Source organism: Carcharodon carcharias, chromosome 2 (genome assembly GCF_017639515.1).
Source record: "Carcharodon carcharias isolate sCarCar2 chromosome 2, sCarCar2.pri, whole genome shotgun sequence".
Taxonomy (NCBI): domain Eukaryota; kingdom Metazoa; phylum Chordata; class Chondrichthyes; order Lamniformes; family Lamnidae; genus Carcharodon; species Carcharodon carcharias.
This window is the reverse complement of record NC_054468.1, coordinates 63985255-64011159: the sequence shown is the minus strand read 5'-3', so window position 1 is coordinate 64011159 and position 25905 is coordinate 63985255. Positions and strand designations below refer to the sequence as shown.

Genomic DNA, 25905 nt, shown 5'->3' with positions numbered 1-25905 from the left:
GATAGGGTGAGAGAGGAAGTAAGGTGGGAGGAGAATCCTGTGCAGAATAAAATGTAGCCTAGACAAATTAGATCGAATGGCCTGCACTGTGTATTCTAAGTAATTCTATGTAAATATTGCAAATCATTTGCTGAAAGAACTAATTAACCATCAAATATTTAATATAGGGTCTACATAACATAAAATGAAAGAAATACAGATTGCGGCTTCGTAGTTTTGATGAACATCCAGTATTAAAGGCTTCATTTTTTAGCTAACCTCAAGACTTTTTGCCTGTCAATTGAAATGAGCAGGGTAGAAAGCAAGAAAAAGCTTCAAGTACAATGAATTACTTATATGGAATGAATTGGCTGCAGAATAAAAATAAAATTAATCCACTGGTGTCAAACATTTATCACTGGAATATGTTCTGTTAGAATTTAAAATATTCTGGAATCACTACCTTCACTATCAATTCATGCACAAAGTGATTGTAAACATAGATTCCAGCAATGGCAGGAAGGCAGCAGCAAAATTATGTATAATCAAACAAAATTCCTGGATAAACTCAGATAACGCAGTAACTTCCTCTGTTTATTGTTCTGAATCTATCCACCAATTCCAGCATCACTTTTCATTGTGCAAGGATGTTATTTTAGCAATGCCTGTCCCTCTCAATTCATTTAGCTTAGACAAGGAGTTGTGCTGAATTCTCAGACAGAATGGGCTGAATTTCACGCCGCCCGCAACCCCCATCCCCCCCCCACCCCACCCATACCACCGTCGCAAGAGTCAGCCGGCAGTCGATGGACCTAAAAAAAACGCCTGTCCCACAGCAATAAATTGCTACCAGCAGGCTGAGAGCGGGAGAAAAACTTGCCTCAAGATCCGCCAACAGGTCAGCTTGGCCAGCAGCTCCATAGCAGTTCCAGCAGCATCAGGGCTGAGTCGTGAGCATTGCTGGGAATACAAGCAGTCCCACAAAGAATGTTGATGGATCCCGGAGACACGTAAGTCCTGGGATTTAGGACGGGGAGGGATCAGGCAGCCTAGAGAGGGGTCCAGAATGTTGGGTGTTAGGATTTGAAGGTCAGGCAGGGAGGATACTCGAGGGTGTCCCCCGTATGCTGTGCTCCACCTTCCTTGCCGCTTATCCAAACATTGTTTTCAAAAGCAGTTTCCCCACTCCCCTCTGTCTGCCCATGCCAACTGTTTCAAGGCAGGGACAGCATGAAACACAGGTCGATTAGCTTGGTAACAAGCTCAATTGCCTGTTATTTTGTTTTGTGGTGGGTGGGCTGCCGATTTCATCGCCCACCTCCCCACCATATTGTGGGGATTTGGTAGGGTTGGGCGGGAAGGCGGTGGGCTTGCCATCCCTCGTATTTTGCCCCTCCAGCCAAAAGCACATCTGCTGGGGGGCATAAAATTATAAAATCCAGCCCAATGTATCTTGATTCTGCAGATTCATTCTCAGTTCTCTTTGTGTAATGTAACTGCAGTCCCAGACACAAGAACCAAAGGGCTTAAGCAAGAGAATGGGTTTTACAAATTCAAGCTCCCTGGGGAAGAGATACGTGCTCTGTGCACATGTATCAGAATTCATGAATCAAGGTCAACGTGACCCATAGGATTATCTGTCCACACGGAACATCTTCCGGAACTTGCTAAATTTCAACTAACAGTCGATATTAAACACCAGGAATTTGAGTTTATAAAATGCACCTTTACATCTTCCACAGACGTACTTTTTTGACAGTGTCTGTGATTTTTCTGTTAGGTGCTCAGAAAATGGCAATTGCAAACAACTACCTGCACTACAAATCCAGTAGAAGTTATGGGGAGTGAGTGGGAGAGGAGGGTGAGACTAACTGGGATAATACAAGGTATAATGGGCAAGCAGGGATTGGAAAAAGTGGGATGATACAGTGTATAGGGAGCAAGCAGGAGAATGGGATTAGAATTGATGGTTCACATGGGAAAAACACACTGGCACAGTCTTGTTTGAGTGGCTTGTTTCTGTAGTGTAACATTATATGATCCTATTCACTGCAGTTTGAAGCTACATATATCAATACACGGGGCCTTGTTCTTTGCAGACAGGAAGAACGTATACACATATTGTGCTTGTTTCAGCTAAACAAAACAAGTTACAGCCATTTGCTGTCTCATTCTTCAGGGCAATGCCTTTACCAATCAGGGTCAAGCTTCCTGGTTTAAATTTCAAAGAATGCTTGGCAGTTAACTGTCAGTCACCATCACTGGTGCATTCTCGATGGCAATGTCTCTACCAATAAGAGTCCACTTGCCAACCAGTCAGCACTCTTTTCAAATAACATTATAAATTGTTGTTTTCCCCTTGAATTGATGTTCTTGCGAAGTGCCCTGATGAAAAGTTTTGACATGTTTCTTTTTTCAGCAATACTCAAGTTCTGTACTGCCAAACGACGATTTGGAAACCATCTACTGAGTTTATTGTCTTGGCTATCTTATTTGTTTATTCAGTGCTGCTGTTGTGGTTTGACATGACTAGTACTTATTGCTCATAACTTTGTATTGAAAAAGGATGTGCAACTAGATCAGAAAGAAATAGAGTAAACAATTGAAGCAAAAGATTAAATTAGTATTAGAAAAAACAGTGGATGGCAATTTTCTTTCCAACACATATGTCAGTGATGAAGAAAGTGGCACACTTATTAATTGGTAGTGAGTGACAGGGAGGTCTTGTGGCGCATTGGTAGCATCCCCAACTCTGAACCAGAAGCTCCGGATTCAAGACTTGCTTCAGGACTTGATGGCCATGGAAGGTACTTTCATAACATGGCCAAATGGATTGATTATCAAACTGTAAATCTTTCCAATATGCCTGATGGAAGGCAGCAAGAGCAGGAGAGTTTCCTGGTTAGCCATACTGCAGCAGGCATCAGAAAGCCACAACAGCGGTTTGTACCACAGAACTTTGTGAAGCGTAATCATGGATCAATCCAATCAAAGTCCATGATTGCCAACGCCCTCTTAGGGCATGCTACCTGAAGGAGGAGGAGTCAGTGACAAGCCATTCCACATTGTTAATGCTAAGGATGGACTGCAAAGAATTAGTTTGGTTAGAGCAGCCAGGTTTGAGAAATGTTAGTGCTAAAGTTAAATCTGTACATTCTTGCATTTCTCTCTCTAAGATGTGCAAGTGCACAAAAGAAAATGTTACTTTGACTCCAGCCATTATTTAAAGGCCTGAATTTTGCCCCTGTCGGGGGTTTGTGTGGGGGGCGGGCGTGAACCCAATTGAACCCAGAGCGCAGAGATCTCCCTGAGGCACAAAGGTGCCTCAGGGAGATCGGTTTGACATGTGTAAATTCAAATAAAGGGAAATAAAAGCTTTAAAACGTGTCCCCTGATGTGACACTGTCACTTGAGTTGGGACATATGGAAGAAGTATTTTTAAAATTTTTATTGACTTTTAAAACATTACATGAAACCTCATCCCACCCGTGGATGAGGTTTCATGAAAAATGTGAAGGCGGCCTGGGCTCTTCGCCTGCCCGCCAATCTTAAGGTTGGATGGGCTGCTCAGCTAATTGAATTAATTGCTATTTAAATGGCCTTAATAGGTCTTTGACAGTTTACTCGTCAGCAAGCGGGTCCCGCCCCCACTCGCCGACCGGAAAATTCTGCCCAAAGCCTCTGGGCTGCATGATGATTACACTTGTACCATCTAGCTGTTCAAATTCAATCATTTGAGAAGCACTTCTTTTAAATTTGGAAATATTGATTGTCTTTTTAAAACTGCATTTCATTATAACCATGTATGACACTTAGTCACGTGTCCTATTAAAAAGCTGATAAGAAAAGGAGAATCATCAGTTAATGATCTCCTGACGCTAATTCTACACCTTCCTACTGTATGTGGACAGTTGATGTCTGTCAGTGTTCAATGTGCTCACTCTTCCAGAAATGATATGCTGCAGCATAAAGGTTCCCTGAATCATGACCGTGATTATTTCAACAACCGTGTAAGTGAAATATATAGTCCTCTACTTTGAAACATATTGCAGCAATTATAAATTACTCATTTAGGAAAATTCAAAATCTTTCCAAGGTAGTTGATATGAGCTGAAAGGCATTTGTCATTCTCTCTTTCCAGGTTAGCTTGACCTTCCTTTAACATGTGCTACTACAAATACGATGTTATTTCATATGCTATGTCTGTTGCCCTTTGGCTGTGCGTGAACAGTGCATGATTTCAATTATGTTCTGCAGCTTAAGATGCAATTTAAAATCTTCTCATTTGTAAGGGAAACCTATGCCTAGTTCTTTTACTCTAGGATTACAAAATTGACGATCCTAGAATGTTTCTAAAGTCAAGTTATTGTCCAAATTTTGGTATTCAGACATTGGATGTCGGGAGGAGGCGGTGGTGGAGTGGTATTGTCACTGGACTAGTAATCCAGAGGCCCAGGGTAATGCTTTGGGGACCCAGATTTGAATCCCACCATGGCAGCTGGTGAAATATGAATGCAATAAGAAACCTGGAATTAAAAGTCTAATGATGACAATTAAACAGTTGTTGTAAAAATCTAGCTGGTACACTAAACACCTTTAGGGATAGAAATCTGCTGTCCTTACCTAGTCTGGCCTACATGTGACTCCAGACCCACAGCAATGTAGTTCACTCTTAAATGCCCTCTGAAATGGCCTAGCAAGCCACTCAGTTCTCAAGGGCAATTAGGGATGGGCAATAAATGTACCCTAGCCAGTGATGCCCTCACTCCATGAACAAATGAAAAAAAAATATTGAGGATGAAAGCTCTCTTATCAAAAATTGCACTACAAGTGATCAGTCTGCAGTTTGAATGTAGTCAGTTAGTTGATCAAGCTGCTGTTTCTGTCTATTTTTTGTTCCTCTTCCTCCCAACTGTAAGGCCTAGTACAAATCATTTGTTTTAACTTCAGTGCAAAGTGCTGAAATGTTTCCTTTGAGGAATATGTGTTCTAGTTAGTCAAATACAAGTCCTTTTTTTAAATTCATGCACAGGATGTGGGCTTCGCTGGCTGGGCCAGCATTTATTGCCCATCCCTAATTGCTCTTGAGAAGGTGGTGGTGAGCTGCCTTCTTGAACCGCTGCAGCCCACGTTGTATAGGTACACTCACAATGCTGTTGTGAAGGGAGGTCCAAGATTTTGACCCAGCGACAGTGAAGGAATGACGGTATATTTCCAAGTCAGGACGGTGAGCGACTTGGAGGGGAACTTCCAGACGATGGTGTTCCCATATATCTGCTGCCTTGTCCTCCAAATGTAAGTGGTCGTGGGTTTTGAAGGTACTATCTAAGAAGCCTTGGTGAATTCCTGCAGTGCATCTTGTAGATGGTACGCACTGCTGCTACTGTGCATTGGTGGTGGAAGGAGTGAATGTTTGTGGATGTGGTGCCGATCAAGCAGGTTGCTTTGTCCTGGACAGTGTCAAGCCTCTTGAGTGTTGTGGGAGCTGTACTCATCCAGGCAAGTGGGGAGTATTCCATCACATTCCTGACTTGGGCCTTGTAGTTGGTGGACAGGCTTTGGGGAGGTAGATGGTGAGTTACTCATTGTAGGATTCCGAGCCTTTGACCTGCTCTTGTGGCCACAGTATTTATATGGTTAGTTCCATTCAGTTTCTGGTCAATGGTAACCCTCAGGATGTTGGGTAGGGGATTTAGCGATGGTAATGCCATTGAACATCAAAGGGCAATGTTTGGATTCTCTATTGTTGGAGATGGTCATTGCCATGCACTTGTGAGGCATGAATGTTACTTGCCACTTGTCAGCCCAAGCCTGGATATCAGCCAGGTCTTGCTGCATTTGGATATGGACTGCTTCAGTATCTGAGGAGTCGCGAATGATGCTGAACATTGTGCAATCATCAGCGAACATCCCCATTTCTGACCTTATGATGGAAGGAAGGTCATTGATGAAGCAGCTGAAAGTAGTTGGGCCGAGGACACTACCCTGAATAACTCCTGCAGTGATGTCCTGGAACTGAGATGACTGGCCTCCAACCACCACAACCATCTTGCTTTGTGCTAGGTATGACTCCAACCGGTGGAGAGATTTCCCCCTGATTCCTGGACTCCAGTTTTGCTACGGCTCCTTATTGCCACACTTGGTCAAATGCTGCCTTGATGTCAAAGGCAGTCACTCTCACCTCACCTCGGGAGTACAGCTCTTTTGTTCATGTTTGACCCTAGGCAGTAATAAGGTCAGGAGCTGAGTGGCCCTGGCGGAACCCAGGCTGGGTATTAGTGAGCAGGTTATTGCTAAGCAAGTGCCACTTGGTAGCACTGTTGATGACCCCTTCCATTGCTTTACTGATGATGGAGAGTAGAGTGATGAGGTGGTAATTGGCCAGATTGGATTTGTCCTGCTTTTTGTGTATAGAACTTAGCTGGGCAAATTTCCACATAGCTGGTTAGATGCCAGTGTTGTAGCTGTACTGGAAACCAGCTTGGCTAGGGGTGTGGCAAGTTCTGGAGCACAAGTCTTCAGTACTATTGCCAGGATATTGGCAAGCCCCTTAGCCTTTGCACGGTCCAGTGTCTTAAGCCATTTCTTGACACCGATATGGAGTGAATCAAATTGGCTGAAGACTGGCATCTGTGATGCTGGGAACCTCCAGAAGATGCCAAGTTTGATCATCCACTTCACACCATTGGCTGAAGATTATTCCAATGCTTCAGCCTTATCTTGTGCACTGACGTGCTGGGCTCAATGATGGGGATATTTATGGAGTCTCCTCCTCCAATGAGTTGTTTAATTGTCCACCAACATTCACAACTGGATGTGGCAGGACTGCAGAGCTTAGATCTGATCCATTGGTCATGGGATTGCTTAGCTCTGTCTATCACTTGCTGCTTATGCTGTTTGGCACGCAAGTAGCCCTGTGTTACAGCTTCACCAGGTTGACCCTGCATTTCTAGGTATGCTGGTGCTGCTCCTGGCTTGCCCTCCTGCACTCTTCATTGAACCAGGGTTGATCCCCTGGCTTGATGGTAATGGTAGAGTGGGGGGATATGCTGGGCCATGAGTTACAGATTGTGTTTGAGTAAAATTCTGCTGCTGCTGATGGCCTACAGCGCCTCATGGATGCCCAGTCTTGAGTTGCTAGATCTGTTCAAAATCTATCCCCGTTTAGCATGCTGGCAGTGCCACACAACACGATGGAGCGTATCCTCAATGCGAGGGTGGGACTTCGTCTCCACAATGACTGTGCGGTGGTCACTCCTACTGATACTGTTATGGACAGATGCATCTGCGGCAGGCAGGTTGGTAAGTATGTGGTCAAGTATGTTTTTCCCTCTTGTTGGTTCCTTCACCACCTGCCGCAGACTCAGTCTAGCAGCTATGTCCTTTAGGACTTGGCCAACTCAGCCAATACTGGTGCTACCGAGCCACTCTTGGTGATGGACATTCAAGTCCCCCACCCAGAGTACATTCTGCGCCCTTGCCACCTTCAGTGCTTCCTCCAACTGATGTTCAACATGGAGGAGCGCTGATTCATCAGCTGAGGGAGGATGGTCCATGGTAATCAGCAGGAGGTTTCCTTGCCCATGTTTGACCTGATGCCATGAGACTTCAGGTGGTCTAGAATCGATGCTGAGGACTCCCAGGACAACTCCCACCCAACTGTATATCACTGTGCCACCTCTGCTGGGTCTGTCCTGCCGGTGGGACAGGACATACCCAGAGATAGTGGTGATGGTGCTTGGGACATTACCTGTAAGGTATGATTCTGTGAGGATGACTATGTCAGGCTGTTGCTTGACCGGTCTGTGAGACAGCTCTCCCAATTTTGGCACTAGCCCCCAGATGTTAGAGAGGAGAACTTTGCAGGGTCAACAGGGCTGAATTTGCCATTGTTGTTTCCAGTGCCTAGGTCGATGTTGGGTGGTCCATCCAGTTTCATTCCTTTCCTGAGACTTTAACGGTTTGATATAACTGAGTGGTTTGCTAGGCCATTTCAGAGGGCATTTAAAAGTCAACCACATTGCTGTGGATCTGGAGTCACATGTAGGCCAGACTAGCTAAGGACAGCAGATTTCCTTCCCTAAAGGGCATTAATGAACCAGATGGGTTTTTGCAACAATTGACAATGGTTTCATGGTCATCATTAGACTTTTAATTCCAGATTTTTTATTGAATTCAAACACCACCATCTGCCATGGCAGGATTCAAACCCTGGTCCTCAGAGCGGTTTCTGGGTTACTAGTCCACCTGCTTCAAGATACCACCCACTTCCTCCTTCAATGGTATTCTTTGCAGTCCCCCCACCCCCTCCCCAACTATCACAAACACAGCAGCACAGTTCTCAGTCCTTTTGTGTTTCTTCTTACTGGAATAGGTGCCCACAAATCTCAACCATGAATTACAAGCCAGATGTAACAACTTTGTTTCCCAGTGGTTGCATCCTGCAAGCACTAGGTTGATTGACTTCTTGCTTCCAAAAAATGCACTTTATGTTGGTTATAGAGTGTTTTCGCCTCTGATGTCAGGCCTCCTTTCAAGAGCTGCGAGATTTGTTTGGTCAAACCATGCGCGGTTTTGATTGGTCAGGTGGCACTTGCAAGTCTTGGCCAATCAAATTTGATTGTAGTTGCATCTTTATACATTCTAGAAAATATTTCTGATTATTGCTTTCTCTTTACATAAGTCAATGAAGGTGACAAAACAGGCTGAGAGTGGTTAATAAAGCATACAGCATCCCAGGCTTTATCCATAAGGGCATGGAGACAGAAGCAGCAGCTTGATCAACAAAATTACTGCATTTATTCTAGAACACTAGTTCGGCTCCAACTGGAGTATTGTGTTCAGTTCTGGACACCACACTTTAGGAAAGATGTGAAGGCATTAGAGAGAGTGCAGAAAATATTCACCAAAATGGTTCCAGGGATGAGGGTCAAAATTCAGTTATGTAGATAGATTGGAGAGATTGGGACTGTTTCCCTTGGAGAAGAGAATATTGAGAGGGGATTTAGAGGGATACAAACAAAACCTTGAGAGGTCTGGAAAGAGTACATAGGGAAAAACTGTTCCCATTGGTGGAATGAGCGAGAACAAGAGGGCACAGATTTAAGGCAAAAGAAGAAATGGAGACAGGAAGAAAAATTTTTTCCACGCAGTGAGTGGTTAGGATCTGGAATTCACTACCTGAGAATGTGACGGAGGCAGATTCAATCAAGGTATTCAAGAGGGAGCTGGATTTCTATCTGCAAAAGAAGAATGTACAAGGCTGTGGAGAGAAGGCCGGGGAATGGCATGAGGTGAATTGCACCTTCAGAGAGCCACTGCAGACGCAAAGGGCTGTATGGCCTCCTCCTGTTCGGTAACAATTCTGTGGTTCAGTGACCAGAAACAAATGTTCATGTAATTCTGCGTCCTTTGGGTTGGTTACAAATCTAAACTGCAGCAATCGGCTTCAACAGCACTTTGGCCCTTTCATAAAATAACTGCAACAAATTAATCTTTTCATAGTTTTGAACCATGTTTGCCCAAACAAGTGTTTGCTCAGGGTTTGTGTTGTACTTGTTAGGAAACGGTTGATTTTTTATCGATTGATGTTCATTAATTTGGACCATCATAAAATGTCAATAATGATCTGTATAAAATACTCTGGCATATGTGTATATATAAAATATGTAATTTACAGTGTATAAGTTTGTATGGGTAAATAAATGGATCTACTCCATTTTGATATTTATTGAGCTGTTGAGCACCAACTAAAGGAAGAATACATCTGTTACTAATTATTGCATACATTCTTTATCATTGTAATCTGCTAAAATTATAGATCAAATTTAAAAACTTAGGCTATGCTTTGTTTTTCTGTGCTCATTTGAAGACTTGCCAAATAATATATCAATTTGAAAGTCAGGACAGGGAAGTTTGGTTTGAGTGGGAGAGTTAGGTGGGAAAGCAACACTGACAAAACTAGACAAATTAATGGTAACTTGTATTACACATATGTTATATAGCTGCATCTTTGGCTAAAGTGGCACTATTGCCAGTTGATATTTTAATTGAATCTTATTGAGATGTTTCCAAGGATACAACATTTTTGCTCTACAGCAAGTACCTTTCAGTTTGTTGCAAGGTGCAGTCAGAGCTCGACACAGCATGAGCAACTAACTATTGTTCTCTGTTCCTGAAAGAATTTCATCAACGTTGCTAGGCTCCTGTCATGTCAGCCACATGAAACCACTACACATTTAATTTAGGACAAGCTTGCTAATGGCTAATTATGGATAAAATCGGTTGTCTCAGTTCAACAGAGACCAAACCCTCTTTTTTTCCTGACTCATCTTTGTAATGTCACAGCAAATACACATTCTGTTTGATGGGAATAGTCAGACTTGAACTTTCTATTATCACTAGCTTCAAGGGAAATTATGAGTTGAAATTTACCAGCCCCGTAGAAATGGGTAGAATATTGTGCTTATTGAGCGGGCATTCACCCGACCTGAATGAATGTAAAATGACAAAGAACAAAGAGCAAAGAAAATTACAGCACAGAAACAGGCCCTTCGGCCCTCCAAGCCTGTGCCGATCATATTGCCTGTCAAGCTAAAACATTTTGCACTTCCGGAGTCCGTATCCCTCTCTTCCCATCCAATTCATGTATTTGTCAAGCTGCCTCTCAAACACCACTATCGTACCTGCTTCCACCACCTCCTCTGGCAGCGAATTCCAGACACTCTCACTACCCTCTGCGTAAAAAACTTGCCCCGTTCATCTCCTCTAAAGTTTTCTCCTCTCACCTTAAATCTATGCCCCCTAGTAATTGACTCTTCCACCCTGGGAAAAAGCTTCTGACTATCTACTCTGTCCATGCCACTCATAATTTTGTAAACTTCTATCAAGTCGCCCCTCAATCTCACTCGCTCTAGTGAGAACAATCCAAGTTTCTCCAACCTCTCCTCATAGCTAATAACCTCCATCCTGGTAAACCTCCTCTGCACCCTCTCCAACGCCTCCATTTCCTTCTGGTAATGTGGCGACCAGAATTGCACGCAATATTCCAAGTGTGGCCTCACCAAGGTTCTATTCAGCTGCAGCATGACTTCCCAGCTTTTATACTCAATACCCCTGCCGATGAAGGCAAGCATGCCATATGCCTTCCTGACTACCTTATCCACGTGCGTTGCCACTTTCAGTGACCTGTGGACCTGTACATCCAGATCCCTCTGCCTGTCAATGCACTTAAGGGTTCTGCCATTTACTGTATAATTCCTACCTGTATTAGACCTTCCAAAATGCATTACCTCGCATTTGTCCGGATTAAACTCCATCTGCCATTTCTCCGCCCAAGTCTCCAACCAATCTATATCCCATTGTATCCTTTGACAAACCTCTTCACTGTCTGCAATTCCTCCAATCTTAGTGTCATCTGCAAACTTACTAATTAGCCCAGTTACATTTTCCTCCAAATCATTTACGTATACTACAAACAGCAAAGGTCCCAGCACTGATCCCTGCGGAACACCACTAGTCACAGCTCTCCATTCAGAAAAGCACTCTTCCACTGCTACCCTCTGTCTTCTATAACCAAGCCAATTCTGTATCCATCTTGCCAGCTCACCTCTGATCCCTTGCGACTTTACCTTCTGTACCAGTCTGCCATGAGGGACCTTGTCGAAGGCCTTACTGAAATCCATGTATATAACATCCACTGCCCTTCCATCGTCGATCATCTTTGTCACTTCCACGAAAAACTCAATCAAGTTACTGAAACACGACCTCCCCTTCAAAAAACCATGCTGCCTCTCACTAATACGCCCATTTGCTTCCAAATGGTAGTAAATCCTGTCACGAAGAATCTTCTCCAATAATTTCCCTACCACTGATGTAAGGCTCACCGGCCTGTAATTTCCTGGATTATCCCTGCTACCCTTCTTAAACAATGGAACAACATTGACCATTCTCCAGTCCTCTGGGACCTCACCTGTAGCCAGTGAGGATACAAAGATTTCTGTCAAAGCCCCAGCAATCTCCTCCCTTGCCTCCCTCAGTACTCTGGAGTAGATCCCATCTGGCCCAGGGGACTTATCCACCTTAATATTCTTCAAGATGTCTAACACCTCTTTTTTAATCTCAACATGATCCAGGCTATCTACACACTCTTCCCTAGACAAATTGACCGCTAAGTCCTCTTTGGTGAATACTGATGAGAAGTACTCATTTAGTATCTCTCCCATTTCTTCTGGCTCCACACACAGATTCCCACCTCTGTCCCTGAGTGGCTACCCTCTTGCTTTTTACATATATATAAAAAGCCTTGGGATTTTCCTTAATCCTGTTTGCCATTGACTTGTCATGACCCCTTTTAGCCCTCCTGACTCCTTGCTTAAGTTTCTACCTACTTTCTTTATATTCACCACAGGCTTCATCTATTCCCAGCCTTCTAGCCCTTACGAATGCTTCCCTTTTCTTTTTGACTAATCTCACAATATCCTCTGTTATCCAAGGTTCCTGAAACTTGCCATGCTTATCCGTCATCCTAGCAGGAACATGCCGGTCCTGAATTCTTATCAACTGACGTTTGAAAGCCCCCCACATGTCAGTTGTTGATTTGCCCTCAAACATCCACCTCCAGTATAGATACCTCAGTTCCTGCCTAATATTGTTATAATTAGCCTTCCCCCAATTAAGCACCTTAACCCGAGGACTCCTGTTATCCTTATCCACCAGTACCTTGAAATTTACTGAATTATGGTCACTTTTCCCGAAATGCTCCCCTACTGAAACTTCGACCACCTGGTCAGGTTCATTCCCTAATACCAGGTCCAGTATTGCCCCTTCCCTAGTTGGACTATCTACATATTGTCTCAGGAAGACCTCCTGGATGCACCTTACAAATTCTGCACCATCCAAACCCCTAGCACTAAGTAATTCCCAGTCAATATAGTGAAAGTTAAAATCACTCACCACAACAGCCCTATTGCTTTTACATTTGTCATCGCACACGAGCGCGGCATTTTGGTCGGGTGTGCGCAGGAGTCAGTAGCGTGCCCACCAACAATTAATAAGCCTATTAATACCATTAAAGTGATAATTAAGTTCAATTTTTTGCTGCCCATCCAACCTTACGGTTGGCAAGCAGGCGAAAAAGCTGAGCAGCCTTTGGATTTTTTAGGAAACCTCATCCACAGGTGGAATGAGGTTTCCAACAGCAAGAGAAGTAAAATAAAAATGTTTAACTTTCATTCATAACATGTCCCTGCTCATGTGACAGGGGGCACATTTTTAACATTGCTTAAGTTTTTAATTTTTAATTTTACTGCTTTTACTGCGCGCACTCGGGTGCACATGCGAACTTCAGTGCTTGCCCCCCATCCCAGCAGCACTGAGCGCTGCAGCGCGTGAAATCGAGGTCGGTGCCCAATCAGGGGCAGCGGTCGGCTTCCCGACCGACCTCGGGCCCGCCCACTGAGCTTGCCCGACCACCAGGAATTCCTGGCCATGAGCCGGGAGGTAGGAGAGGTGGAAAACCTTGGCAAAAGTTGCAGCAGGAGATCGCAATAGGTTCCCTCCGCCAAGGATAATATCAAAGGCGGAAACTGCAGCATCTCAGTTGCCTGCCAACTGGAGGCAAGCCACCAATTAAGGAATGAACTGGCCTATTGACAGCCATTTTACGAGCCTCAGAACGGCAGCCCCGTCGCATGGTGGGTCCACCAGCTTTGTTGAGGTTAACTGAGGTTAAGTACACACAGTGGCTTCCTGGGGGAGGGCTTCCTTTCCAGAGGCTCCATGCCCATGGAGGAACCCACCAGCAGCAAAGGCTGCCCCTGCAGCCCCAAAGCCATCATTGGAGTGTTGACCTCTCTGATTGCTGGGGCCTGCTTACCCAATCTCAGCTCATGAAAACAAATTTTCATGTAGCATTGCAGGCACCTCAATATGGAGGCAGCTGTTCCTTCCCCTGCAGCCTTCATGGTGGCCATCGTTAGAGGTGGGGCTGCCGAGGGAGTTCTGATTGGGCTGGGAACTCAAAAAGGCTGGCTGCTATCCTTAATAGTCCTGATAGTCCTGGCAGCAGCCTGTTAACTGGCTGTCATCAGTAAAGTTGCCCCGGCAGTCCCGCTATTCGCACACATGGGCTTGGGATTTGCATTTGATCCTGGCGGCAGGACCCATGGCATGCCAATAAAATTCTAGCCTATGACCAGGATTTTCTAGTCCCGCTGAGGACTGGTTTAACTGGTTTGCCAAATTTTCCATCCCGCCTACCGGGACTGGAAATTCCAGCCTATGTCTTTCTTGTATATGGAAATTATTTAAGACTGTATTAAATGCTGCCTGACTTTTACCATGAAATTTCTCTTTGATTCCAATCAATCAAATATATGGAAGGGAAATGCTGTGAACTGACAGCATAATATGAAGTCCCAAAATGTAAAAAGTAGCAGTGATTGCATTTTTTTGCAGAATCCTTTATTTATGGGGAGAATTTTCTCCCCGTCGTGCGGGCTGGGCGAGAGCGGGCGCGGGCGGTCGGCTGTGCACCGCCATTTTATGTTGAAGGGCCAATTAAGGCCCGTCCAGCGTGACACGCACCTGGAAGCGCTGAGCAATCCCTGTGCAGGTGGGGGGAGAAGGGAGAGTCGGGGTCTGCGCTCTTTCGTGCATGCACTTGCAAGAGCGCAGAAAGAGATTTATTTCATTGTGAAAACATAATCAAAAAGGTGTGTCATAAAGCGCCGCATAACAGGCTTGCCAACAAAGTTAAATCCCATGGAATGAAAAGGGGAGTAGCAGCATAAATACTAAGTTCGCTGGGTAACAGGAAACAGATGGTAGTGGTGAACGGTTATTTTTCGGACTGGGGAAGGTATGTAGTGGTGTTCCCCAGGGTCAGTAACGGGAACACTGCTTTTCTTGATCTTCATTAACAGCCAAGACATGAGCGTGCAGGGCACAATTTCAAAATCTGCAGAAAGCAAAATGCATGGCACAGAAAAAGGCCGTTTGGCTCAACCAGACCATGCTGGTGTTTATGCTCCACTCAAACCACCTCCCAACTTTCTCGTCTAAATTTATCATCGTAACCCACCATTCCCTTCTCCCCCAAATGTTTGTCTTGCTTCCTCTTATAAATGCATCTATACTATTCACTTCAACCACTCCTTGTGATAGTGAGTTTCACATTCTCACCATTGTTTGGGTAAAGATGTTTCTTCCGAATTCCCTATTGGATTTCTTGGTGACTGTCTTATATTGGTGGTCTCTAGTTATGCCCTTCTCACAAGTAGAAACATTTTCTCTGTATCCACTCTATCAAAGCCTTTCATAATTTTAAAGACCTCTATTAGGTCACACCTCAGCCTTCTTTTTTCAGAAGGAAAGAGACCCAGCCCTGAATCATTTCCTGATATGTATACCCATGCACTTCTGGTATCATCCTTGTAAATCCTCTCTGCATCCCCTCCAGTGCTTCTGTCCTTTTTTATAATATGGCATTGAACCAAGGTTCAATGCAGGGTGAACATAAGCTCCTTACTCTTCAATTCTGTCCCCCTATAAATAAAGGCTAGTGTTTGGTTTGCTTTTTTTTATGGCCTTGCCAACCCTTGGCACAACTTTTAGTGATTGGTGTATTTGTATTTCAAGATCCCTTTGTTCCTCTACCCCACCTTCCAAGCAATAAGTGACCTTCATAGGAACATAGAACTTATTTTTAAAAATTTATTCATAGGATGTGGCCTTCGCTGGCTGGGCCAGTATTTATTGCCCATCCTTAGTTGCTCTTGAGAAGGTGGTGGCGAGCTGCCTTAGGAGCAGAAGTAGGCCAGTCAGCCCTTCAATCCTGCTTTGGCATTCAGTAAGATCACGGCTGATATGGTTGTGGTCTCAACTCCACTTTGCTGTCTGTCCCCCATAGCCCTTGACTCCCTTGTCTATCAAAAATCAATCTAATTCATCCTCTGCAGCTTTCTGGGGAAGAGAATTCCAAATACTAATGATACTTTGAGAAAAAATAAATCTCCTCATCCTCACCTTAAAAAGGAAATCTCTTACTCTTATACTGAGTCCCCTAGTTCTATTCTCTCCAACAAGTGGAAACATCCTGGTATCTACCTTTTCAAGTCCCATAAGGATCTTATATGTTTCAATAAGATCACCTCTCATTCTTCTAAACTCCATGGGTATAGATCTAACCTGTTCAGCCTTTTTTCATAAGATAAGCCCTTCATCTCAGGAATAAGTCGAGTGAACCTTCTTTGAACTGCTTCTCATGCAATTACATCTTTTTTTCGAATAAGGAGACCTAAATTGAACACAGTAGCCCGGATGTGGTCTCGCCAAGGCATTCCACAGTTGCAGTAAAACTTCCCTACTTTTAAATTCCATTCCCTTGCAATAATTTCCAACATTCCATTTGCCTTCCTAATCACTTGCTGTATTTGAATTCTGGCCTTTTTTGATTCATGTACCAGGACACCCAGATCCCTATTCTGATTCATCTTCCTATTCTTCCCACCAAAATATACTACCTCACATTTATTTGTGTTGAACTTAATTTGCCAATTATTTATCCATTTTGCAAATTGATTAATGTCCTTTTGTAATTCGTCCACCTCAGTGTTGTCTATATCCCCCCAATTTGTTGTCATCCGTAAGTTAGAAATTGTGTTTCTGATTGCAAAGTTCAAATTGTTAATGTAAATTGTAAACAGCAGCAGTCCCAACACTGATCCTGTGGAACACAACATCCCATCGTCAGGCATTCTAAATAACTACCCTTTGCTCCAAACATCTGCTTTCTGTCTTGAAGCCAGCTAATAATTCATTCTGCCACTTGTCCTGTAACTCTACATTTTCTGACCTTATTCATTACTCTATTATGGGGGGCACCTTATCAAAGGCCTTTTGAAAATCCAGATACATTACATTTATTGCATTGCCACTGTCCACTCTCTTCTGTTACCTCCTCAAAAATGTAGTAAATTTGAGATGCTAATTAGTATGGCATACGAGATTCTGGGCTTTATAAATCGAGGTATACGGCACAAAAGCAAGGAAGTTATGGAAGTTATAAAATGTGTATGGTTCCAAAGGATAAAGAGTTTGAGTTGGATTGATGGCTGTTCTCCTTAGAGAGAAGAAGTTTGAACAGGGATTTGATAGAGGTGTTCAAAATCATGAGGAATTTGGACAGAGTAGATAGGGCCAAGAACAAGACACAAATTTAAGGTGAATAGCAAAGAAACCAGACACAACATAAGGAACAAACTTTATGCACAGCAAGTGGTTAGAATGCATTGCCTGACTGTATAGTGAAGGCAGATTCAATCATGGCTTTCAAAAAGAATTGGATAATAATCTGAAGTGAAAAATATTGCAGGGTTATGAGGAACTTGCTGAGCTCCTCTTGCAGAGAGCTGGCATGGACACAAAGGGCCAAGTGGCCTCTTCCTATGCTGTAACCATTCTCTGATTCTTTGATTCTTATTTATCAAGTCATTTCAGTGAGTTGACAATATATTTGTTGGGAGCAAGTTTCCACAAGGTTTTGCCAGCACATCCATCATAAATTTGCAGAATTGCAATGGAAATCCAGGAAAATGACATAAATTATATTAAAACCATTTTTACAAGGCTTTCACAACTCTTCCACCAAAGTTATAGTGGACAAATTGGAGAAACCCTTTGGAAAATCACCCTTGATATTTTTAAGTTATTGTGAAAATGAATTAATAGCAATAGACATGATGACAGACACATTGTCACTGTATCACTGATCATATCACTGCATCTTCCTCATGTTGTACATATGGTGCAGTTATTTTTCCATTTACACAGCATCAAGCATGAAAACTCCATAAATTAGAGGTTGCTGGTTGTAGATGAATAAAAACAAACATAAAGCAGTGCAAAAGCCTCTGAAATGATGAGTACCAAGACAAATAAAAAAATGATTTATAAAAATAATAAGTTGAGCTCATGCACCCAGCAGTAGGTCAAAATTAACTGAAAGGTAACAGTGGGCACACTATGAAAATCAAAGTGCTCATGAGGGCCTTATTTTTACATGTACACATGAGACAGCATAACTGTTTTATTTGTTTCTCTGAATTACACAAATAAACAAACTACAGTTAGACTAATTGCACCAATTTGAATTTGTGTTCTTAAAGCTTATATATTTTGTATATCTAGAAGTATGATAGTAATTGCTATGTTTGCCTAATGTTCATATGTTTTAGAGGTATAGCTTTTTAGTTTAGAAATGGAATTTTAAATGTAAGCTCAGTGGGTCAGGCAAGGAGGCAGGTCCAAAACCCATGCTACTGGTACCAATCTGACCCACAGCAGCCATCCAGTCAACTGAGCCAACCGGACCCCTAAGGAGTCTGGGATGCTGTGGCAGTACACTGTTATGGTCTGCAGCTATGAGTAGTAATAAGTCAAATTTTCTTTCTATCACATTGGCTGACCAGGAATCTCTCCTGCTCTTATCACCTGCTATTGGCATGTGTTGGAACGATTTATAGGTTCATATTCAACATGGTAGGCTGCATTATCAACACTTCTTCCTTGGCCATCAAGTCCTAGAGTGGGACTTGAACCTAGGGCTTCTGGCTCAGAGGCAGGGATGCTACCAGTGCACCACAAGATCTCCTAAACTAACAGTCCTTAACTAGATTTGAAAAAGTTTGTAAAATGGTCTCAGGGGACCCAGGCCACAGCCCAGTCTCGGATGCCCAGAATGGTCCTATGTTTGTCAACCAGCCATGATCTCACTGGGAAGAACGGCTTCCCAACAGAATTTCATGCCGTAGAAAATGAAACTTGCCCCTGTGGCCCCACAAAAAAGCTGCAGGCATACTGGGAGAAAGAAGATACCAGGCATTTCTGAGATTCCATCAGATTCCCGGTGACCTGTGCCCACATTCCTCTCAGTCACATAGCCTTCATTTGTTGGAAGGGCTGCAGACTTTTGTCTCTAGTTTTTTCAAACCACGGCATCCATGTTTTCAGGTGGAGTAGCCACAGCCCCCAGTGTCCATCCCCCAGTTTTGGAAGATGAATCTTGTGCATGATGTACAATATAGCCACTACAAGGAAATCCCTTTGGATCAGTTACCTTATGCATCACAGCTATTGAAAACATAGTTCAGTGAAAGGGTCATTTGCACAGAACTATTGGAACAACAGATTGTTAGAATAGAGAACTATCATCCAGTACTTAGCTTGCATTAAAGTTCCCCTTTAATTCAGATTCTTTTAGTGAGTCAGTCGAGGGCCCATCATGCTGCTTGTTAATTGCACACATGAGAGAAATATTGCCTCCTTTTTCTGTTCACTTGCACCTATTACAGCGACAGAAGCTTATTTCTTCTACTCAAATTTTCACATCTGTTCACTTGCTGTGAAAAGCCCCCACATCATTTGGAGCAGCATCCCCTCGCACATTCTCACTGAACCAACATCAAACTTGCATTCCAAATGTGACTCTGAGCTCCCAGTTAACATGGAGGGATTGTAGTGAAATATTACATGATGGGCACAATCCATTCTGAGTCCAAGACTTGACAGCAGTGTTCCATTTATCGCTAAGAGAAAGGTAGCAACTTTCACAGGAGGGGACATACCAAAACTGTTGAGAGGAATGTTAAAAGAGCTGCTCAGGCAGTATTTCTTTTTGAAATGTCAGGGATTTTTTTCATTAGGCAATCAATATTCTCTGCTCAGAAGCTGACGTACACAGAAAGAATAAGAAAATGGAAAATTTGAACTGAAGATAAACAGAGAAGGCAAAAGAATAAAGGAAAGTGAGATAAATAAAAGAAACAGAGAGAGGAAAAAATAATGTATTAAATAAAAACAGAAGACTGCATGTCAACTTCAGAAATATCTTAAGTACCATGCACATTCAATAACTCCCGAAAGTAAGGCGCAGGGATCATGATGAGTGATTAACCCCTTGCCCATTCCTTCCAATGTTGGCAGTACACAAATGTCAGGCTGCCTGCTAATTTAAATTATTGTAGCGTTCAGCCAGCACTAAGCATGCTATTGAATGGCTAAACACCTGAGCAGGTGGTGCAAAATTCTGAGATGCTACCACAAGTTAAAGCAAGCCTGCTCAACAAAAAGCCAACCTATATCTCTTAAAGCGGAGGTGCATTTTGCTTGGAGCAGATGGTGGAAGCCACTTTAAAAGTGATTTTGACATCAGGGGCACAATGTGGCAGAGTGGACTCCAATATTTTCTGACACTGCACGAGAGTCTGGTGGGAAGTAGGAGAGAGGCCAGCTATTCACAGTGGCCAGGAGACCCTCCAGACAAACTTTGTGAGGGTAGAGGAATAAAATACCTGTGGCTATCAATGCCAGGGGTCTAGCCCTGAGAACCTGGATGCAGTGCCATAAGACATTCAATGATCTGAAGCAAGAGGTCAAGGTCAGTGAATATATCTTCAATTGCCATATCCTTCCAACTATACCATTAGCCTCACACACTGCTCAATGAACAATACCCCCATTACCCATCTAACAACAATAGCAATCAATCACAACTTATATCTCACATTCATGACTTCACCCCACCTTCATACACTTGACACTGTAGCAAACTTCACACTAAATGGTGTGGAGATCCCTGTCACTGGCACTAAATCCCAATCTCTGTATTCCTTGTATGAGTACAGCCAAATCCCTCTGAATCTCAGCACTTGCAAGTTTCGCGTCTTTTAAAAAATGTTCTGATTTTCTATTCTTACAACCAAAGTGAATAACTGCACACTTCCCCGCATCATGCTCCATCTGGCACCTTGTTGCCCACTCACATAATGTATCTGTATTTCTTTGCAGCCTCTTTGTGTCCTAATCACAGCTTGCATGCCCACTTAGCTTTGTTTCATCAGCAAACATAGCAATATTACTCTTGCCTCTCCATCTAACTTATTAATATAGATTGTAAATAGTTGAGGGACCAGCACTGATCCTGTGGCATGGCCTGCCAACTTGAAAATGCCTGTTATCCAGTTCTCTATCCATACTAATATATTGTCCCCAACTCTATGAGCCCTTAGCATGTGTAATAACTTTTTGTGTGACACCTTATTGAATGCTTTTTGAAAATCCATGTGTACTACATCTACTGGTGCTCCTTTATCTACCCTACTAGTTCCGGTCCTGTCCTGCTTGTAGCTACTCCTACCAGGAGATCTGCTTTCATGGTATGTCATGCTCATTTGTCTTGTGCCATCCTTACACATCCACTGTAGCTCGCCTGCAACAGATCTATGAAATCCATCATCGAACTACGCCTAGGCCGATCCCTCTTTCTGTTGCCCTCCACTTTACTCTCTAGAAGAGATCTGTGTAGCTTTACAGCTCTGATCAAATGGCAGAAATACTGACCTTTTCTTTTCTGGATGTCACTTTTTAGAGTTCTTTGTGATATTGCAACTTCAAGCGCCTCTTCATTGGTCTTATATATGGAATTTTAAGCATACATCTTAGCATCCACATTCCAAAGGCCACTATTTTCTTCTGCAGATCTTAACTTATCATCCAAGTTTCTGCAGCATACAGTAAAGTGGATAGAATGTTGCATCTTGTGAGATTTTTTTTCTTGTTACAAACTTGAGTTTTCTTGTTCTTACCACATCCTTCATTTTCACAAAATTACTTCTGGCTATTTCTATCCTTCTAGCTTTTGAATCACATTTGCTATCTTCTGTTGTCTTTTGCCTTAAGTAGACAAACTTATCTACTTGTTCCGGTGTGACACCATCCACTTCAATCTTCGCTGTAATTTCTTCTAACTGTATTCCTTTGAACTAGAATTGTTTTTGTCTTTTTGGTGTTTGTATTCAGCCCATATTCTAATCTTCTAGATTTTACTTGGTCTACAATATTTTAGAGGACCTCTTCTGATTCTGCAAGCAGCACTGTGTTCTCAGTATACCACAAGTTTGTTATGTTGTTGCCTCCAATTTGTACCCCTGGAAGTATATCTGACTCCCTGTATATTTGCTCTGTATTAGATTTGGTGACAGTACACAACCTTGTGGCATTCCTCTCTTTGCTTGAAACATATCTGATTCTCCATCTTCCAACCTGATACTTGCTTTTTGTTCCCAATATAGGCTCTGAATAAATCTCACATCTAACTGTTAATGTCAAATATGAAGCATATGTAAATGTTCTTGTTTACTCCTAGATACTTATCAAAGATTGGGTGGAATTTCTGTGCCAGCTGGCAGCAGGCATCATGGCGGGTGTGATCGGTTTCACAATGTCGTGCAACCAGTTTACAATCATCCGTTCCACCCATAAAATCGTCCACTCCGGCCATTTAATGGCGGGCTGCGTTGCCCGCCAATGCACATCGCAACTTCATCGTAATACATCTACATATCATTATGAGGCCAGGTCACCGGAATCATCCCCCCAGTTGGGATCATCCGGGCATGTTGGCATGATTACATGCTGTTGTGTTTCACAACTGTACGTGAGCGATGTGCACCTGGCGGGCTGCACTTCGCTCGGGAGTTCAAGGTTTGTTTGCCTACCTTGCTTCGGGCAGCACTCACAGTCATCAGCACCAGACTTCACAGGCAGCACCACATCACTTTTAGGGGGGCTCACGCATAGGTCTCTACCTACCAGACCAGCCGCAAGGTGGGGGTGGCTTTTCAACAGCTGTAGGACTAGGGCTTGCTTGGGGAAAGTGGAGAAGTGGCCTCAGGCAAGGGAAAATACTGCAGGCCAAGGGCTGTACTGGAGAAGAAGGGTATCCCAGGGTGTGTGTGGGGGTGCATTTTGATCTGTGCAAGTGGCCTCAAGCTGGTGAGGGCTGAGGAGGCAGTCTCCAGAGGAGATGAGGTCAGATAGAGATGTGGGGGTGAGTGTGAGAGAGAGAGTGGTGATGTCCCTTTAGCTGGCAACGAGTGAGATGCCAGTGAATGTGTGATGGGTTTGTGACTGTGGGAGTTTAGAGTGATGAGATGGTTGCCTTACTTTGGCAGCATAGATGAGATCATTTATCCTCTTTCTGGATTGGATGGCCAACCGCTTCTGTGCAGTTTTGACACTAAACAGCACTGCCACTGCCTCCTAAACTGGAGTGGAGAGATTGCTGGACCTCCTGCGGCCAGGGCAGGTGTAGAGGACATTGCAGCAGGCTCCAACAGTGTCTAGAAGGCGTCCCAGGGATCTGCCGCTGAATCAGGAACTGCAGTCTTCTTGCCTGTCGGGGCCACGTCCTCTGTGCAGCAGTGCTGGGCTGGAAGCACTGAGAGGTGTGCGCATGGCTGCACTTTAAATATGGCACCTGGCATGAGGAAGCAGCGAGGTGATGGCGTCGTGGATGAATCAGAGTCCATCCGTCAGCAAAATGGCTTGTTTCCCAGGAATGCATGATTAATGAGGCAACATTAGGATGATATGGTGTGAAAAGCTGCCATTGCAGCTGCAGGTGAAATGTTATTGTTCCCACCCGCTACTGCGCTTGGTGCAAATCTGGGATGATACCACCCATTATTAAGCTAAATATTCCCTCTCTTCTTTATATTCTTAGTCTAAGTCCAGACTGCATCAGGTCTAAGTCCAGATTGCATTTCTTGTTATCACAAAAAACTGAAATAAATTTCCCTTTTATAAAACCACGTTTACTTTGTCTCATCATACTGTGATTTTCCATGTGCATTGTTAGGATTTCCTTAATAATAGATTCCAGCATTTACCCAGCAAGTGACATCAAGCTAACTGGTCTGTAGTTCCCTGTGTTCTCTCTCTCTCCCTCTTTTCTTGAATGGTGTTATATTTGCTAGTTTCCAGTATGCTGGGACTGTGCTCGAGTCTAGAAAATTTTGAAAAATTATAACCAGCATATCCACAATCTCTCCTGCTACCTCTTTTAGAATCCTAGATCTGAATTTTCCGGCCCCTCAAGCAGGCGGGATCTTCCGGTCCCGTCGATGTGAATGGAGATTTCAATTGGGGAAATCTGCTGCCGGGGAGTGTGGAAAATTCTGGCCCTAGGATATAAGCCATCAGGTCCGTGTGATTTGTCAAATTTTAGGCCCTTAAGTTGCTCCAATATGTTTTCTCTGCTGATAATAGTTACCTTAAGTTCTTCTCTCTGATTAACCCCTTCTTAACTCTCGAATTCTGATGTGTAACATGTCTTTTATATTTTTAATGTAAAATTTAATGTAAAATAATAAAATAAAATGTAATGTAATTATTAATATTTTAATATTTTGTGAAGACACAAGATATTTGTTCAAAATCTCTGCCATATCCTCATTTTCCATGATAATTTCTCCTGTCTCGGTCTCTAAGGGACCAATGCTTACTTCAGGTACTCTCCTCATTTTATATACTTGTGGAAGCTGTTACAAGCTGTTTTTAAATTGCTAGCTAGTTTACACTCTTGTGTTCTATTTTATCAATGTTTTGTTGGGTATTCGCTGGTTTATAAAATACTCTCAATCCTCAGCTTAACTACTAATATTTGCAAAATTATAAACATGTAATCCAATACAAGTCTTAACTTCCTTAGTAAGCCACAGATGGATCTTCCTTGCTGAGTTTTTGGTTTTTAAATAATGTAATTTTTGTTGAGCACTTTGAATTGTTTCTTTAAATGTTTCCTACTGTATATTTACTGGCATACCTTACGGTCTATTTACCCAAACAAACTTATCCAGCTCTCCCTTCATAGCTATGTAATTGGCTTTAAGTTTAAGTTTAAGATTCTTGTTTGGTACTTGGAGTGTGTCATTTTCAAACCCAATAAAGAATTCAATTGTATTATGTTCACTTTTTCCCAGCGGATCTTTTTCTATGAGGTGACTAATTAACCCTGCCTCATTGCAAAATACTAGGACTAAAATAGCTTTATTCCTAGTTGGTTCCAGAATGTATCATCCCAGGAAACTGTCACAAAAGCATTCTGCAAACTCACCTTCAATACTATGTTCAGCAATTTGATTTCTGCAGTCCATATGAAGATTAAAGTCCCCCACAATTATTACATTGCCTTTGTTACTTGCTTAAGTTATTTCTTGCCCACTGCTCTGTCCAAAGGTATAACTGCTGGCAGTGAGTTTATAAACTATTCCTACTGGTGTTTTCTGACCTTTGTTATTCCTAGGGGCAGAATTTTGCCCTCGTCGGGCGGGCTCGACGGGGTTGGGCGGGGAAAATTGGGAAGCTGAGTGCTGCCCATGATCGGGCCGCGATTGCAATTTTATGCTGGCGGACCAATTAAGTCCTGCCTAGAATGAAACGAGCGCTACAGCGCTCAGTGCTGCCTGTGTGAGAGGGAGGAGGGCGAGTGCGCAAGTTCACGCTTGCGCGCGGGCACGCACTGGAAAAGCTCCCTGAGGCACAGAGCTGCCTCAGGGAGATGAGGAGTTTTGAAAATAAAAAATAAGGAATTGTAAAATGTTTAAAAAAATGTCCCCGCATGTGACTCTGCCACAAGAGTAGGGACATGGTATTAATGAAATGGTAAAATTTTTATTTTATTTTTAATTGCTGTTAGAAACCTCATCCCGCCTATGGATGAGGGGCAGAATTTAGCCCTTGGCTGGCAGGGGGGCCGCACTGGCTCGGCGGTGGGCGGGCAGCCGAACCCTGCTGCCGAAACGGGGCCCGCCACCATTTTGAGTGGGCAGGCCAATTAAAGCCCACCCAGCGGCCTGCCCGACAGGAAGCGCTATGTGCTTTCTGTGCGGGGGGGAGACGGAATCCCCAACTGTCAAAGTGCGCTCTTTCGCGCATGCGCATGAAAGAGCTCACTGCTCCCTGAGACAAAGTTCTGTCTCAGGGAGATTTGTGAGAGATGAGTAAACTCTAAAAATAGATAAATATTAAAATGATTAACATGTCCCCCTCACGTGACAATGTCACACGAGATGGGACATGTTAATA

At 43.3% G+C, this 25905-nt stretch overlaps 1 protein-coding gene across 2 annotated transcripts in view; it reads left to right on the top strand.

The window, feature by feature from the left end:
• schip1 (schwannomin interacting protein 1) overlaps positions 1–25905 on the top strand; it is an 871502-nt gene that overhangs the window by 589438 nt on the left and 256159 nt on the right. The window contains exon 1 of one of the 2 annotated variants that reach the window (XM_041176183.1): positions 767–989. The exons of the other annotated variant lie outside the window; for it this stretch is intronic. The gene's annotated coding sequence lies outside the window, so the exon portion shown is untranslated. Of the gene's footprint in view, positions 1–766; positions 990–25905 lie in introns of those variants that run through there. 2 annotated transcript variants of the gene reach the window in all.